This window comes from Dermacentor silvarum, chromosome 2 (assembly GCF_013339745.2).
Source record: "Dermacentor silvarum isolate Dsil-2018 chromosome 2, BIME_Dsil_1.4, whole genome shotgun sequence".
In the NCBI taxonomy this organism is placed as follows: domain Eukaryota; kingdom Metazoa; phylum Arthropoda; class Arachnida; order Ixodida; family Ixodidae; genus Dermacentor; species Dermacentor silvarum.
The window spans coordinates 232,984,929-232,998,708 of NC_051155.1; the positions used below are offsets into that span (position 1 = coordinate 232,984,929).

General features: G+C 44.6%; 1 protein-coding gene across 2 annotated transcripts in view; it reads left to right on the forward strand.

Moving 5' to 3' along the window:
• LOC119442870 (V-set and immunoglobulin domain-containing protein 10-like) overlaps window positions 1-13,780 on the forward strand; it is a 413,510-nt gene that overhangs the window by 253,876 nt on the left and 145,854 nt on the right. The gene's annotated exons all lie outside the window — the stretch shown is intronic.

Consider the following 13,780-nt stretch of genomic DNA (forward strand, 5'->3'; position numbering starts at 1 on the left):
CATCACTTCACCGGTGCGGACTGAACTCCTGAACTCCTACTGACGATTCTCGCACGGCGGTTATATAGCTTCCACAGTCGTTCTCGAACATTCCAACCGGAGTCGTGATCTCGTAGCATGGCCAAAGCTTGGGAACCTTCGAGTCTTTTTTCGTACCTTCGACCGCTGCTGTCGGAGCTTTGTCAAGGGGGGGGGGGGGGGGGGGTGATGACTCATGCTGTTGGCGCACGCTCACGCTGTAGTCATCTTTTTTGACTCGTCGGGTGAGAAGGTGTCTCGGTGCGCGCGTGTCCTCTCTCTCTCTCTCTATTTGGTTAACGTCGCTTCGTCGAGGCTCTTCTAGACGTTTCGGCGCCGTTGTTCACGTTGCTGTTTGAGGCGTATGCGCTCGCCCCCTCTGTTGAAGTTGCCGCGGGGCCGGCGTGTTCTTTCGCTGGCTTGCGTGACACCTGGCGTGCGCGCTTGGATTACGCGCTCTTTTGTGACATGACTGAATGAATGAATGAATGAACGAGTGAGCCTTTGTCAGGAGCATTATGATTGTGATTTTTACGTGGCAGTAATAATGCGTAAGCTGAGGCATGTGCTCAAAGCTTAGCTTAAAGATAAGGAAAGCTAGCAGGTAATAACTGTGCATTATGCATACAGAAAAGGCGATGGAAAAGACAATGTAGATGTGGTCGGTACTAAGCCAGAAAGCCTACTGAGATGTAAACTATTACAAAAGATCACTAATGAGAGTGGTCGTTTTGCTAGTGAGAGTCTCACCTCTGTGGTATGCCCTTTGAAATAACATCCGCGTGCCACGCTTGTGCTGACGAGTATAGATGAATTGTGCACTCCAATGCAATCGGCTCATCCGAGTTTTTTTATTCATGTCAGAAATGACACAGCTCACGTAAAAACTGCGATCGTTCTGCTTTTCGACAACGTCACACAAACATGCAGATAAGATAATGGCTAGAGTAAGAGACGACATTCGTCGGCGGCATTCCGTTCACCGCGTGCCGCGTCCTGTGATTCTGTCGACAACCAATTTAGATATCTCGCGCGTGAGAGAAAAAAATAAGCAATACAAGACATAAAAACAAAAAGACAAAGGAAAAACATGTCCGCGCCGATTTCACGAACCGTTTCCAAGAGTCCGGTCCTCGGAGCCTGGTATACGCCTTCTATCACGAACGGCTTCGCCAGAGTGAGCCTAGCTCACTCATTCCGAAAGCAGCTCGGCCCATTCACCCAGCACTTGGGCCGACGGTCGTCGTACTAGGCGGCACGCGCACTTCATGACGGCCGCAAACGATAGCAGCGCAGCACCCAAAGAGTAACATATTGTCCGCATCGAATGAGTGAGTTCCGCTGCCAGAGCGTGAATCAGAGCGAAAACGACGTTTCCTTTCCGTCGATTTCAAAGAAAAAAAATTAAACAAAAAAATTATGGGAAGAGAAAAGAAAAACGTGGCAACACCCGTTGCACCGCGTGGGCGTTTGGTTGCCGCGAGCGCTCCGCGAATGCCAGTCGCGTCACCGCAGCGCGGAGAATGTGCGAGAGAAAAAGAGTCGGTTTGGTCGCTGTGCGCTTAAAAAGGCAATATGTATGCAAACGCTGGGGACGAAAACGACGTTGCGGAGACGCGGTTGGCGACGCACAACAAGAAGAAGAAGGCGTAAATGCCGCTTTCTCCTTGGGGCATAAATGTGCCAGCTATAGGATGCGCTCGGAAGAAAGATAAGGAGAAAAAGATTGCCTCGCTATATCGCGCGTCTGGCCTCACCCTCTCCGCTGCGGTCGCAATCTTCACGTCGAGGCACAATACCCCACAAGACTGACAAAAAATAACAAACACAAAATTGCCCACGCGAATCGTGCTCTTGCTTGCAACAACGGGCAAAAGACTTCCAAAATATCAAAAGACCCCGCAGATTTCTTTTTCTCGCGTTGAACGTCGAGAGGCTGCAGGATGAACCTGTTTTTCCTTTTAACGTTTCGTTCGCATCCTTTGCTGATGGTTAGCTGCTCGAGAGGCCATTGCCTCTCATTTCCTTAGCAGCAGATCTAATGGTTGTTTTTCTCCGGAAATAAAGGAAAGAAAAAATACAGCAAGAATGACACAATAAATTTTACCACCAATGAGAGCATGTACACATTATGTTCAAGAATGTCCATAAGTAACAAACTTGTTTTCTTCCAACGGGACAATTGTAATCGTTGTTGTGTTTTAACTAGAAGCAAGGAGTATAATTTTATATAGTTAAGTGCATATATTGAAACACGCAGCTTTACTTAACAAATTAGACAGCCACTGTGTGCTCAACAGCTTTTACAGAAACCTATTAACAAGGAGACGCGTTGCAAATGCGTCTCGAGTTCCCATTTCCCTGGCACCACCACCGTGTCATTTGAACGGGACAACCAATATCGTATGACTACGTGATAAAAATCCTCGAAATTGGCGGGCCAGGTGCTGCAGTGTATAATAATAATAATAATAATAATAATAATAATAATAATAATAATAATAATAATAATAATAATAATAATAATAATAATAATAATAATAATAATAATAATAATAATAAACATTTAGTTCCAAAACAGCAACTCACAGCGAACGAGTCTTACGAGAGAGAGGAGAGAAATGGGGCGGGAAAGGCAGGGAGGCTAGCCTGGTTGTGGTTAACTACACTACAATGAAGGCAGATAAAGGAAAAAGAAAAACGGAACGAACAGCGGAGAGATAAAGCAAAGGAGCGAAAGAAAGATAGAGGAGGTGGGGAGCGTCTGTGAGTACTAGAGTCATTCTAACAGACCACTCGAACGTTAAAATTTCAAGAGTGCCTTGACCGACTTGTGGTGTGACGACTGTATTGGCTGACATTCTAGGACAGTCTGCTCCGAGAACGGTCGGTCATCAAGATCGGCCAGTGTAGTCACGTGTGACTGCCTGTGTGCACTGTATCAGATTAGATTATGGGGTTTTACGTGCCAAAACCAGTTCTGATTATGAGGCACGCCGTAGTGGGGGACTCCGGAAATTTGGACCACCTGGAGTTCTTTAACGTGCACCTAAATCTAAGTACACGGGTGTTTTCGCATTTCGCCCCCATCGAAATGCGGCCGCCGTGGCCGGGAGCACTGTATCAGAGAAAACGGCAGAGAACGTGTTCAATAGTTTCCTCGCCGCCGCAGTGGTCGCACGCATCTTCACTTTTGATGCGGAAAGAAAAGGTTTCTGTAAAAGAGACGCCAAGCCACAGTGGAATGGAACTTATTGATCTTTGCCAGACTTGACTAAGTCTTAAGGGTTCATGATAAGGTGTTATCGGTACATTGTTTCGGTAAATATAATGTAAGGATTTCTTTCGATCGATTCTATTCCTTTCCTATCACCCACCTTTCGCGGCCGCCTGATGTCTTTGATAACGTAGGTGGAGAGCCACTCGCACCTCTGACGAAAAGTGAAACAGGAATGGCATGAAAATGGAATGGTTAGATTATCCCATCCCAGGGCAATTGAATGAACGCCTGTCAGGCTAGTACGGTTTCAAGTGTTTATTTCTTACTAAACTATGTGCTTAAAGGGGAAAATGAGACATCCACTTGATAGCAGCAATTGCTACCAATGAAACCCATACGGGTTCCTCGAAAGAAAAGCCTCGCAGTTGAAGAAAAATTCGTCCTGGTCCGGGACTCAAACCCGGAACCACCGCGTTTCCGGGGCAGCCGCTCTACCATCTGAGCTAACAGGCGGCTAGCAGATGGCAGGGCGAAGTCGAATTTATCAACAACTCGAAGAGCTCTAATGTCTTGCCTTTGCTTCGAGTTGTCGATAAATTCGACTTCGCCCTGCCATCTGCTAGCTGCCTGGTTAGCTCCGATGGTAGAGCGGCTGCCCCGGAAACGCGGTGGTTCCAGGTTTGAGTCCCGGACAAGGACGAATTTTTCTTCAACGGCGAGGCTTTTCTTTCGAGGAACCCGTATGAGTTTCATTGGTAGCAATTGCTGCTATTGGGTGGATGTCTCATTTTTCCCTTTAATTACTCTCTCCTCCAAGCGGCTTCCCGCTGAACTTTTATGTCAAACTATGTGCTATAATAACACGCGGCATCCCAAGTAACAGAGCAATGCCGCAAGCTACTACTTGATTGACTGACTGATTGACCTTAACGCCAAAAAAGCCTTGCCCTTCTCTGTTTTTTTTCCTGCTTCTTTTCAAGAGGGCTGCATGGTGTGGCGCCCATTTCAAGAGAATTGCTAGCCTGCTTCTATTTGTGTGTGTGTAGCGTTTATCAATGCTTAGAAGAATAGTAGAAGTAATATTAAAAGCTTTATTAGAGCCGTGAGGAGCCACCTGAATAGGGCGCTCTAGAATATTTTTAAACACCAGGGGTTATTTAAGCTGCACTTAAGTGTAAGCACACCAACGCTCCTGTATGCATCCCTGTTGGAATACGACCGAGAACGGAACCCGCGACCTCGTGCTCCCCAGGAGGACGCAATAAATAAATAAATAAATAAATAAATAAATAAATAAATAAATAAATAAATAAATAAATAAATAAATAAATAAATAAATAAATAAATAAATAAATAAATAAATAAATAAATAAATAAATAAATAAATAAATAAATAAATACAGAGAGGAAGAAAGAAAGAAAGTCGTACAGAGGCAGCATTTGTCAGTTTTTTCTTCCTTCTCGCCTTTTCTAGTAGATTAGCATGTAGGCTAATACTTCTACGACGGGAAACTTCTGCTTTTTTATAAGAAGCTCTCTCCCTCAAACACGCAAAGCAGGAAGCGGATATGATGACGAAAGGGCTGTGCTAATAGTCACATTACTTGTCGCCATTATCTGCTTCATATATGTCATCCGCAAATGTGTTAAAACGATGCACACAAAAAAACGTAAAAAACAAAAAGCTAATACCCGTTGGGAGAGTTACGTTCTTGAGTCTGCGATCGTCAAAGTGCGACTGAAAGTGAATCAATTGATAACGCAGCAGCAAGTTTCGCCACGGCGGCGCATTTCGATGGGGGCGAAATGCGAAAACATCCGTATACTTAGATTTAGGTGCACGTTAAAGAACCCCAGGTGGTCCAAATTTCCAGAGTCCCCCCCTACGGCGTGCCTCATAATAAGATCGTGGTTGTGGCACGTAAAACCCCATAATTGAAGCTTCGGCACTCTTTCCACGCTTCGAGATACTACATTTATAGTACATGTATGTAAGTACGTGTGAAGTAATAATATCCGAAGCCCAGTACAACCCATCTCGTGGGCAAATATCTACTGAAAGAGACAACCTTCTGGTTTTCGATGAGCGAAAACGTAAGGCAAAATCGAGAACTGAGCACTTTCACCGAAATAGAAAGCAAAAGATTGCTTTTCCGCCTGACTCTAGAAAGCTTGAGCGCCAAAAATAAATCTACATTATTCCACCATAAGTCCGGGCCATAATTTATTGAATGGGCCTGAGTATAGACGCTCTCGTGACAGCAGGCAAGCACAGCTTCTGAGTATACACTCGTATTTGTATCAATGCAACCTCTCGCTTTTGCTTCTCCGCAATGTCCCGTACGTGTAAACACCAGTCGTCAAGGCGTCTATATCGCCCTTCATAATAACGTTTTCTGCTTCTGACAAGACGGAGGGCAACTGATGTAGATCGGTTAAGACGAGAAAGTACACTACTGGTACATCTGAGCATCATACAGGCAGGTAATATTCCTAAAGCAATCTCGCGGAGCAGTATTGTCAATGCCCTAAAAAATGAATACGAACTTATTTGTGTTATAAGGAACAAACTTAGGAGGACATAGCATTAAAAAATTGACATATTTGTATGAAACAGCGTTATACCTCACGGATACAACCACATTGTAGGATTTCAGATATTAAAGCATCGATGCCGTCAAATGTATGTCAAGAACATGAAATGTCTGATCGGAGAAATGGTCTACGCACTCGCATTCAATAAGACACACTCTTACTGTCTGTAAGCTTTCCACGTAAGTGGGGGTCGTCAGTTCTGTCCTCCATATGTTATGAACTCTAACGCGTCTTTTTGAAAGATTACTTAGTTTAAAAAAAGTGTTCACTTAAGTGCCGAAACCACTATATGATTATGAGGCACACAAGTTCAACAAGCGAAAAATATGCTCTTTGATCTACGAGTTCTATTTAATGTAACCTATTGGGGGAGGATAGAGATTTTTCACTCCCGCGGATTTTCCTCTTTACTCCATTGAAAGCGTTAAAAATAAAACTGCTCGTTAGCTCAGCATCCTAGAAAAAAAAATCGTTGGCCCTTCCACTCCGTGAAGATGGTTAATTAGCGAATCTGAAACGTGCGGCACCGGGGTTTATCACTGGGTTAATCCCGAGAATTCAGTAAAGTATTTCTCAATTATGAGGTTACACACACGTTCGGCTGACGGTATGCCCGCAGTCCGCCGTTGTCGCTTGCATTCGATGTCTCCACTTTGCTCGGCGACCTGGTCAGCAGCATTCGCCCGCCATTGCCGCTTGCGATTCCTCGAAATTAAATTGCTTCAGACTTAAATCTGTCCGTTACGTAAGACAATGAGTGGCTCATACCCACTTAAGCCATGGCTCATACCCCCGTAAACGCGGCCTTCCCATTACGACGACAGAAGACAAGTGAAATTCTACGTGGAATGATGAGCTGCAACCCAGCCAGCTGTGGAAGAAGACGACGACGAACACGGGAGCAGTGGTACGAGCACTGCCGACCACGAGCACGAGCGCAACCCGAGGGGCGCCTGAACGATACAGCTGCGGAAGAAGACTGACGACGCTCGAGCCAATGCTGACGATGATAGTTTTCTGTACACAGGCGATTTTGGCCTACCATAGTGCGATTACGCCTAGTACATTACGCCAAGCAATAAAGCAGTTTTGCAGGAGCCGCATCCATCTCGCCATTTTTTTTCTTTACAGTATTGCCAGTTAATGGTGCATCAAATGTTTAATGACGTCCGTCCTCCGTGATCCCTCCGCCATTAGGCCTTCAATTTCTGCCGTGATGATATTCAAAGAACCCTTCAGGCACCAAAACCTAGGTAGAATTTTGACATCGTGAGCAGGACATATGTGTTTACCGGTGAGAAAACGTACTTAATATACATTCCTTAAATCCAGAAGGCGCAACTAACAAACTTGCAATTAACCTTCAAGACGTGGTCAGTGTATTCGGATGAATATGACCTTTGGTGACCTTTCTTTTGTTTTGGATGCCACTTGAGAGTATATTTGTAAATCTATTCAGAAATATATATTAGAGGCTTGTTAGCAAGTAATGCCACCTATGTAGAATTTTGCTCATAAAAAAATTAAGGGCCGCTTGCACTAGTGGTGCAAGGCTGAAGAAACAGCGCAGCTGGGGGTCGACCAAGGTTTACGAAGTTATGCTAAGTTATTGCAATGCATTGCTATGTTATGCCAAGATTTTAGCGAGTTTTGGTATTTATTACTATGTTATGCTAAGATTTTACCGAGCTTTTGCTATGTAATGCTATGTTATGCAAAGATTTTTGTGAACCTTCATCTCTCATGGGGTTGTTTTTGGTGGGAAACGCTTCGCGCAACACTTGCACGGTGACATTGCGCTTCTCAACGTCCCGAGCCGTGTTCAGAGTAGACAGGTTGACGTCAAACTACAGCCGATCGCAGACGCGGCAGCCGTGACCAAACTAGGCGTTCAAGAACTCTCGCTGATATCCGCCGTTCGCGCCACCCATGGACTTGTAGGTGTGACGCTGGAAGTTGCGCATGACACGTAGCCTGGATAATTTTCTCGGCGCTTGCGGTCACTCAGAAACAGCGTTCCCTGCAAAGGGCGAGGTACTCGGGATCTTCTGCTCTTCGTTGTCTCTCTCACGAAGATTCACCAGCACGGTATTCCGGATTTGATCACAGCCGTTACATTCGTTCACGAGCAGCGGTGTTATGGGCTTCCCGACGAGCATCTTCTTCCTCGGGGGATTACGTGCTTCTTCGGCCGACCCATGTTTTTAGGCGGCGCAAACGATGTACTCGGCGTGAGACACTAGGCAATGTGCCGTCGTTGCGGCGTCAGGGAGCTTTATATAAAGGCCGCGAACGAAGCGGCGCGCTGTGACGTCATGGCTTTTTTTTTTCTCCGCGTACACGGCTGTGGGAGCTGGACGATATATGGGAAGCGGCAGTGCAGTGTGGCGCGGCCGGGCGCAGACATGCGAGGTGGTTGCTAGGCGACGCATAGTGACGTTAGAACTAGACGCAGCGGGAACCAGGCGGAGCTATGCCAAGTGGTTGCTAGGCAACGCAGTGACGTCACAGTTCGGCGAAGTTCCTGCTAACGATTTGTAGCCGAACCTCGAGCCTAAACAGCTAGCTGTTAAAATTAACCAAGAGCAAATAAGCTGTTGATGAGTGGGTGCGTCCCAGCAGCGGACAGAGATACTTTTCATTATGTTTGCAACAACTTTCACGCAAATATACGGCAAATTCTACAGACTTGAATTTTCCTTGTGAAGTCTCTAGCATCAGTTAGAGATCGCAATTCGGAATTACTAAGGGCTTTGAGGTTTAGCTTTTGGCTGACGCTTTGCTTAACATACACATACTAAACAATCAGACTACTGCGCTTTATGCTTTTCCTACACTTGAATATGACAATGAATATACAGAATTAAGACTCCGATATTTGTCGAACAACACAGTTGTTCTCGGGGGCAATTTTCGTTGTTATTGTGGATGCGAAGATCCTTAGCATCAAAAACTTCAAACGCTACCCTACCACTGTGGAAGACATTTATTCTCGATAACAAAACAAGCACAGAAATGTCACGAAGAGCCTTGAAACTTCAACTTTAGAAATAAAATTGGCATGACATACTGAAGGAACGTGTTCTAGGGATAATTTAAAAAAAACAAATTACATAAGCCATAACGATTCTGACTAACCTATTAATCAGCGCTTCAATAACGCTTACGCATGATAAGCATAGTTACCTGCCGAAAGCTTGACTTCTCTTTAACGTGCTAAAACATGCAGGTAAGATTCTGAGCCATATTCTCTAACGTGCGCGCGTCATGTCACGCCTCCTTTACTATAATAGCCCGCAATGATCCGAGAGAATAGAGTGACGTTATGCTTGGAGTGACGAGAAATAAAAATGAATGTGCTCGAGATTGTTCTGCGAAAATTAGTGTAGCTAAGTGAAGGACATTTGGCTGCGGTAATAACGACCACCGGCACTGCGAACTATACTGTTATAATCTCGCGTGTACGCGAGCTCAAACGGCTATTATTGTTGTTTTAATCTCGCGTTTCGTCTCTGCGGCGTCTCTCCAATTTCGACGTCATGAGAAAAAAGCAATATGCTCCTTAAGGAGCCACCCACGATATAACTATGATGGAAGATGTCACGATAGGCACGCCGAAGTTTCGACGAAGACTGCTTAGGCAGCACCAGTTTGTGTGTGTTTCTCTTTTTTTCGACTTTCTTGTCTGGCTGCCAGAACATGCCCTTAACTTAGCAGTACGCTTTTCAGTGCTAGCAAGCGCACAACTTTCTATCCCTTCCTTCGCCCCCGCCAATTTCAAACAATAATACACTCATTTGGCGAGAAAGTGCGAGGCAAATTTAAACAATTCTTTTAGCTTTTTGCGGCGCAGCATCGCGGGCCCAGGCACTTCTGCGCACATGCTTCACTGAGCAGAACAAAACAAAGAGACAGAGAGAGAAGAGAGGAAGTAGCGCCTCATCGAGTTGTTAGTTTTGAACTTTTCGGCGAACAAGAACTTCGAAATACGGGATAGGACGTTCTTCTGGCATCTCGATTCGAGCAAACCTTTTGTTTCTCACTGCCGCTCATCCCTCTCCACATCGGCCTGCCGACGGGTCTTAGTGAACACGAATTTCGACACAAGATAAATTTATCTTGCGACTGTGCGAGACGTGTCCGCGTGAGCTGCAAACAAAATGGGAAGAGAAAGAAGGCTATCAGCACGCAGTTCACGCGGACGTGCGCGCTTTCATCATCGCGGTTCGGAAAAAGGACGTATAACAGCCCGCTGGCCGCATCAAAAGGCCATCTGTTTGAGCATTACTGAGTTCAAAGCGCCACTCGGGCGCAGAACAAATGCGAGGCATTGATCTTGCAACGAAATGGAGAAATGAAGGCGCTCGAAAAAAAAGATAACTTTTCTTTTTTTCTCATCTCTAACTTCGTCTGCGTGCTCTGAGAAGCCGAAACTATCCTTTAGAGTGAGTACATTTGAAAAGGAAGAATGACTGTCGGTCTGGTAGTCGAGGCCCTACTTTCGACTACAAGAGATAGTGGGTCTACGCTGCTTTGTTTTGACACTGTAGCGCTTTAGCACTGTAGCGCTGCGCAATGTATCCGGCTCACTACCGCCACGTGATTTCGAAAACAAACGGCTCTTATGATACACATAATCACAATAATAAACAATAGCTGTGATGCGTCTGAGTGACTTTCAACTAACGAATGAAAGCAGATTTTCACCGCTGGAAATTGCAATAATAGGTAAAGATATTCCATGCCGAAAAAGCATAGATGACTTACCGGTCAGAATTTAAGTGTCATTTACACGGAATATTTTAGACACAAGAGTTGCTATGCAGGAAGCCCGCAGTTTGGCGCAATTCGGGGTCTCCGCGAGCTTTGGTGACGCCTTCTAATGAATGAGCTAATGGTATCAAGACATAAAACTCAACCCTCGACACTCCTTGAGTTTTATCGACTTATCTAGATTCACCCTTATGTTATCATCACCTGGTCGTTTGACGTCATGGGTGGGCGAAAAAGAAGGAGTCACGTGGTCAAACTGTTGGTGCCTTCTTTAATTTGTTTATTGTTGTTCCACCTAGTGCATTACTTGTGCAAGTAAGTTCTAGAAAGAAATTTGATCTTGTCGCGTATTGGGTACGCATTGCTTACCCAATACGTTACCCATTACTGAAAGCAATGTGTTGGCGTGAGAATGCACCACGTCTGCACTGTTCGCATTCGACGGTGGATGGACAGACAATGTTTGAAAAAGGGAACACGCCCGTGACGCACAACAGAAAGGCGTGGCACGCGACTTGCGCCTAGCGTGTAGATATATGACAGCTACGGATTGCGATATTGCGACACTGCGATGATGCGTTGATAACAATAGACATATTTTGTTTGGCGTTAGCAACCAAACGTAAACGTATTACGTTCGTCAATAAATCGCGTTGTCATCACTGCGCATGCTCTTATCATTATGTTTTTTCTGTGATTTACGTGCGCTATGATAACGTACGTTATTTGGCGAGTTTAACGTTCGCAATGTTTACGCACGCAATTTTTACGCATCGTCCAACATGTCGGCACCCATGGCTCCCGTTTCAGCGTGATTTCTCGTCATTACTACGCTCTCGCTTTCATTGATCGCCAGTATATATTGAAATCAGCTTTCTCTTCTTCTAAACTCACTTAGAAGGTTAGTTATAAGTGCATAGCGCGTCCAATTTCTGAGTTCGTTCGGCGATTCCGGCGTCCGTACGCCTAAACGAGACGCGTCCGCATAGCAACAACAGAGTGGTTGCTAATGGATTGCCTTGGTTTGGACCAGACGGCACTCTGTCTTTTAACGTCCTTCTTACGTTTGCGCTCCCACACGGTAAACTAAAGGTCTTGAAGGGACGCGCACCTTAACGTCCCGCAAAGGTACTTATGTGTAACATACATAAGATGACAAACGCTATTCTAAAACTGTCTAATAAGTGGCACTGGCGCGTAACATTGCCCAGTATTCTCTGTTTGAAACGAGGATGTGGCGTGCGCCAGGGTGCGTTCGTGCTGGCATACGTGACTTTATCTCTATCTATATGCTGATTTCGCGTGTTCCACGCGATCTTTGTTCCCTAACTGCCATCGAGCAAACTCTGGCGAACGAGAAACTCGGGGTATTCTACGTAGCATGTGCCTTTGGGCCCGCATTCACAAAAAGCCCTTACACTAGTATTGTTCGAGATAGAGCAGGCGAACCAGTCCCGACACTGGACATAGTGGCCGAAAGTGGGCGGCCAGTGGCAAAGAGCACTTAGCGAAAAGAAGTTGTGTCAATTTGGCTGCTGAGCTTTTACGTTTTTTTTTTTTTCATTTTGAGGCTGCATTTGGGTGTCGACAAGCAACTACGAGAGTGCACGTTTCTTTCTGCTGCGTACGCATGTACCGCCTATTTGATAAGAGATTGTTGTACTGATAACAGCTGAAACCTTATCGTCAGGTAGATGCCATCGCCAAAGAGGTATTAGTTATTTTAAATCCATAACTTACCGACTGGCCATTGTTTGTTTGGATACATTTTTTATTGAGTTATTTTGATTTTGTTTTATTCTAATCAGTAGCCGTACATATACTTCTTCAGAAATAGGCAATAATAGCCACAGTGTTCTGGAACTTGAATGTAAAGTGAGTACAATCTGCAACGGCGTATATGCAGGTGGATGAACATACCAAGAAGCTCATTCAAACGTTCTGACCATGATGAAAACTTGGTCTCGTCGGGTGTTCATGCATAACAATGTACCATATAAGCTCGCAGATGAGTGCAACGCACAATACTGCAATGTCAAGCTAACAGTCCTGTTAGGCAGAATAGCACTCTGCTTACGTCTAATCCCAATCACATGAAGCATTCTTTGTTTTGAGTGACAAAAACTAAGCAGTCAATCAGATAGGTCACTGTAGCTGGAGGAATATCTTATATGTATGCTTATGCGGAATGTATCACGAATACCGATACAGGTTTGATGACGAGATGTAGGGCGAGCTTGGAGTTTGTTAAATATGGAGCAAGCATGTTTGAAATCCTTGTGCTCAGTCAAAATTACTCAGTGCACAGTATTACTCTGTCTATGGAAAGTATACACGCGCTGTCTCTTATTTTCATTTTTTATTTTTTTTCCGTGAGGAGTATATTATAGAAACATAACGTCCCTCATCGCTCTTCATGGGGTGGTTACGAAAATTTTCATTGGTTGATGAGCTTCCTGATATTTTATTAAATTTTTAAAGCCTGGACATAGCAGCATTAGGATAAGACGTCTTCCAGTGTGAGTCTTGGAGACTGTTGGTAATTTTCTACGAGCAGCCTTTACTGTCTCAGTAACCTGAAGTTTTCATAAAGCCACATGTTGGGTACATGTTTTCATAAAGCCACCCACCCCTAAACTAGCCAATACACGTGACTTCTTCTTATACGTAAGGTAATCGTTACAATGTCAATCCCTTCTATTTCTATGTTTAAAATAAACCCAGAAGCAGTACCTGAGACTTGCAGCTGTATTTTTTTTGTTAATTTATAGTAGTTTTACTACACAATAAAAAATTATGTTATGTGGTTTGCTTTTGCCCAGTAAATAAGGTGCTTACCTCAGATCTCCTAGATTGTTCAGCAGCGCGGGCTCACAACAATGCGAAAAACCTGACGCATCATAAGCCTAAAAAAAAAAAGTGCGTTGCAGCGAATTTCAAAGGAAGGTTTAGGACAAAATCGGATGACGCTGCCGGAGTATTCTTTCCTAACCTCATATGAAGTCTCCTAGAGAAAGAAGTAAAGTGACTAACCGACAGCAAAGTATACAATCTGCTAATCTAGCTTAACTTCGCATTTTCTTGTAATGCACTCATGAGTGACAAATGCGTGCAAGTCTGACTTCCTACAAGCGCAACGCAAGTCGTAATACTAAGTCTGTTGCGCACCCCTTA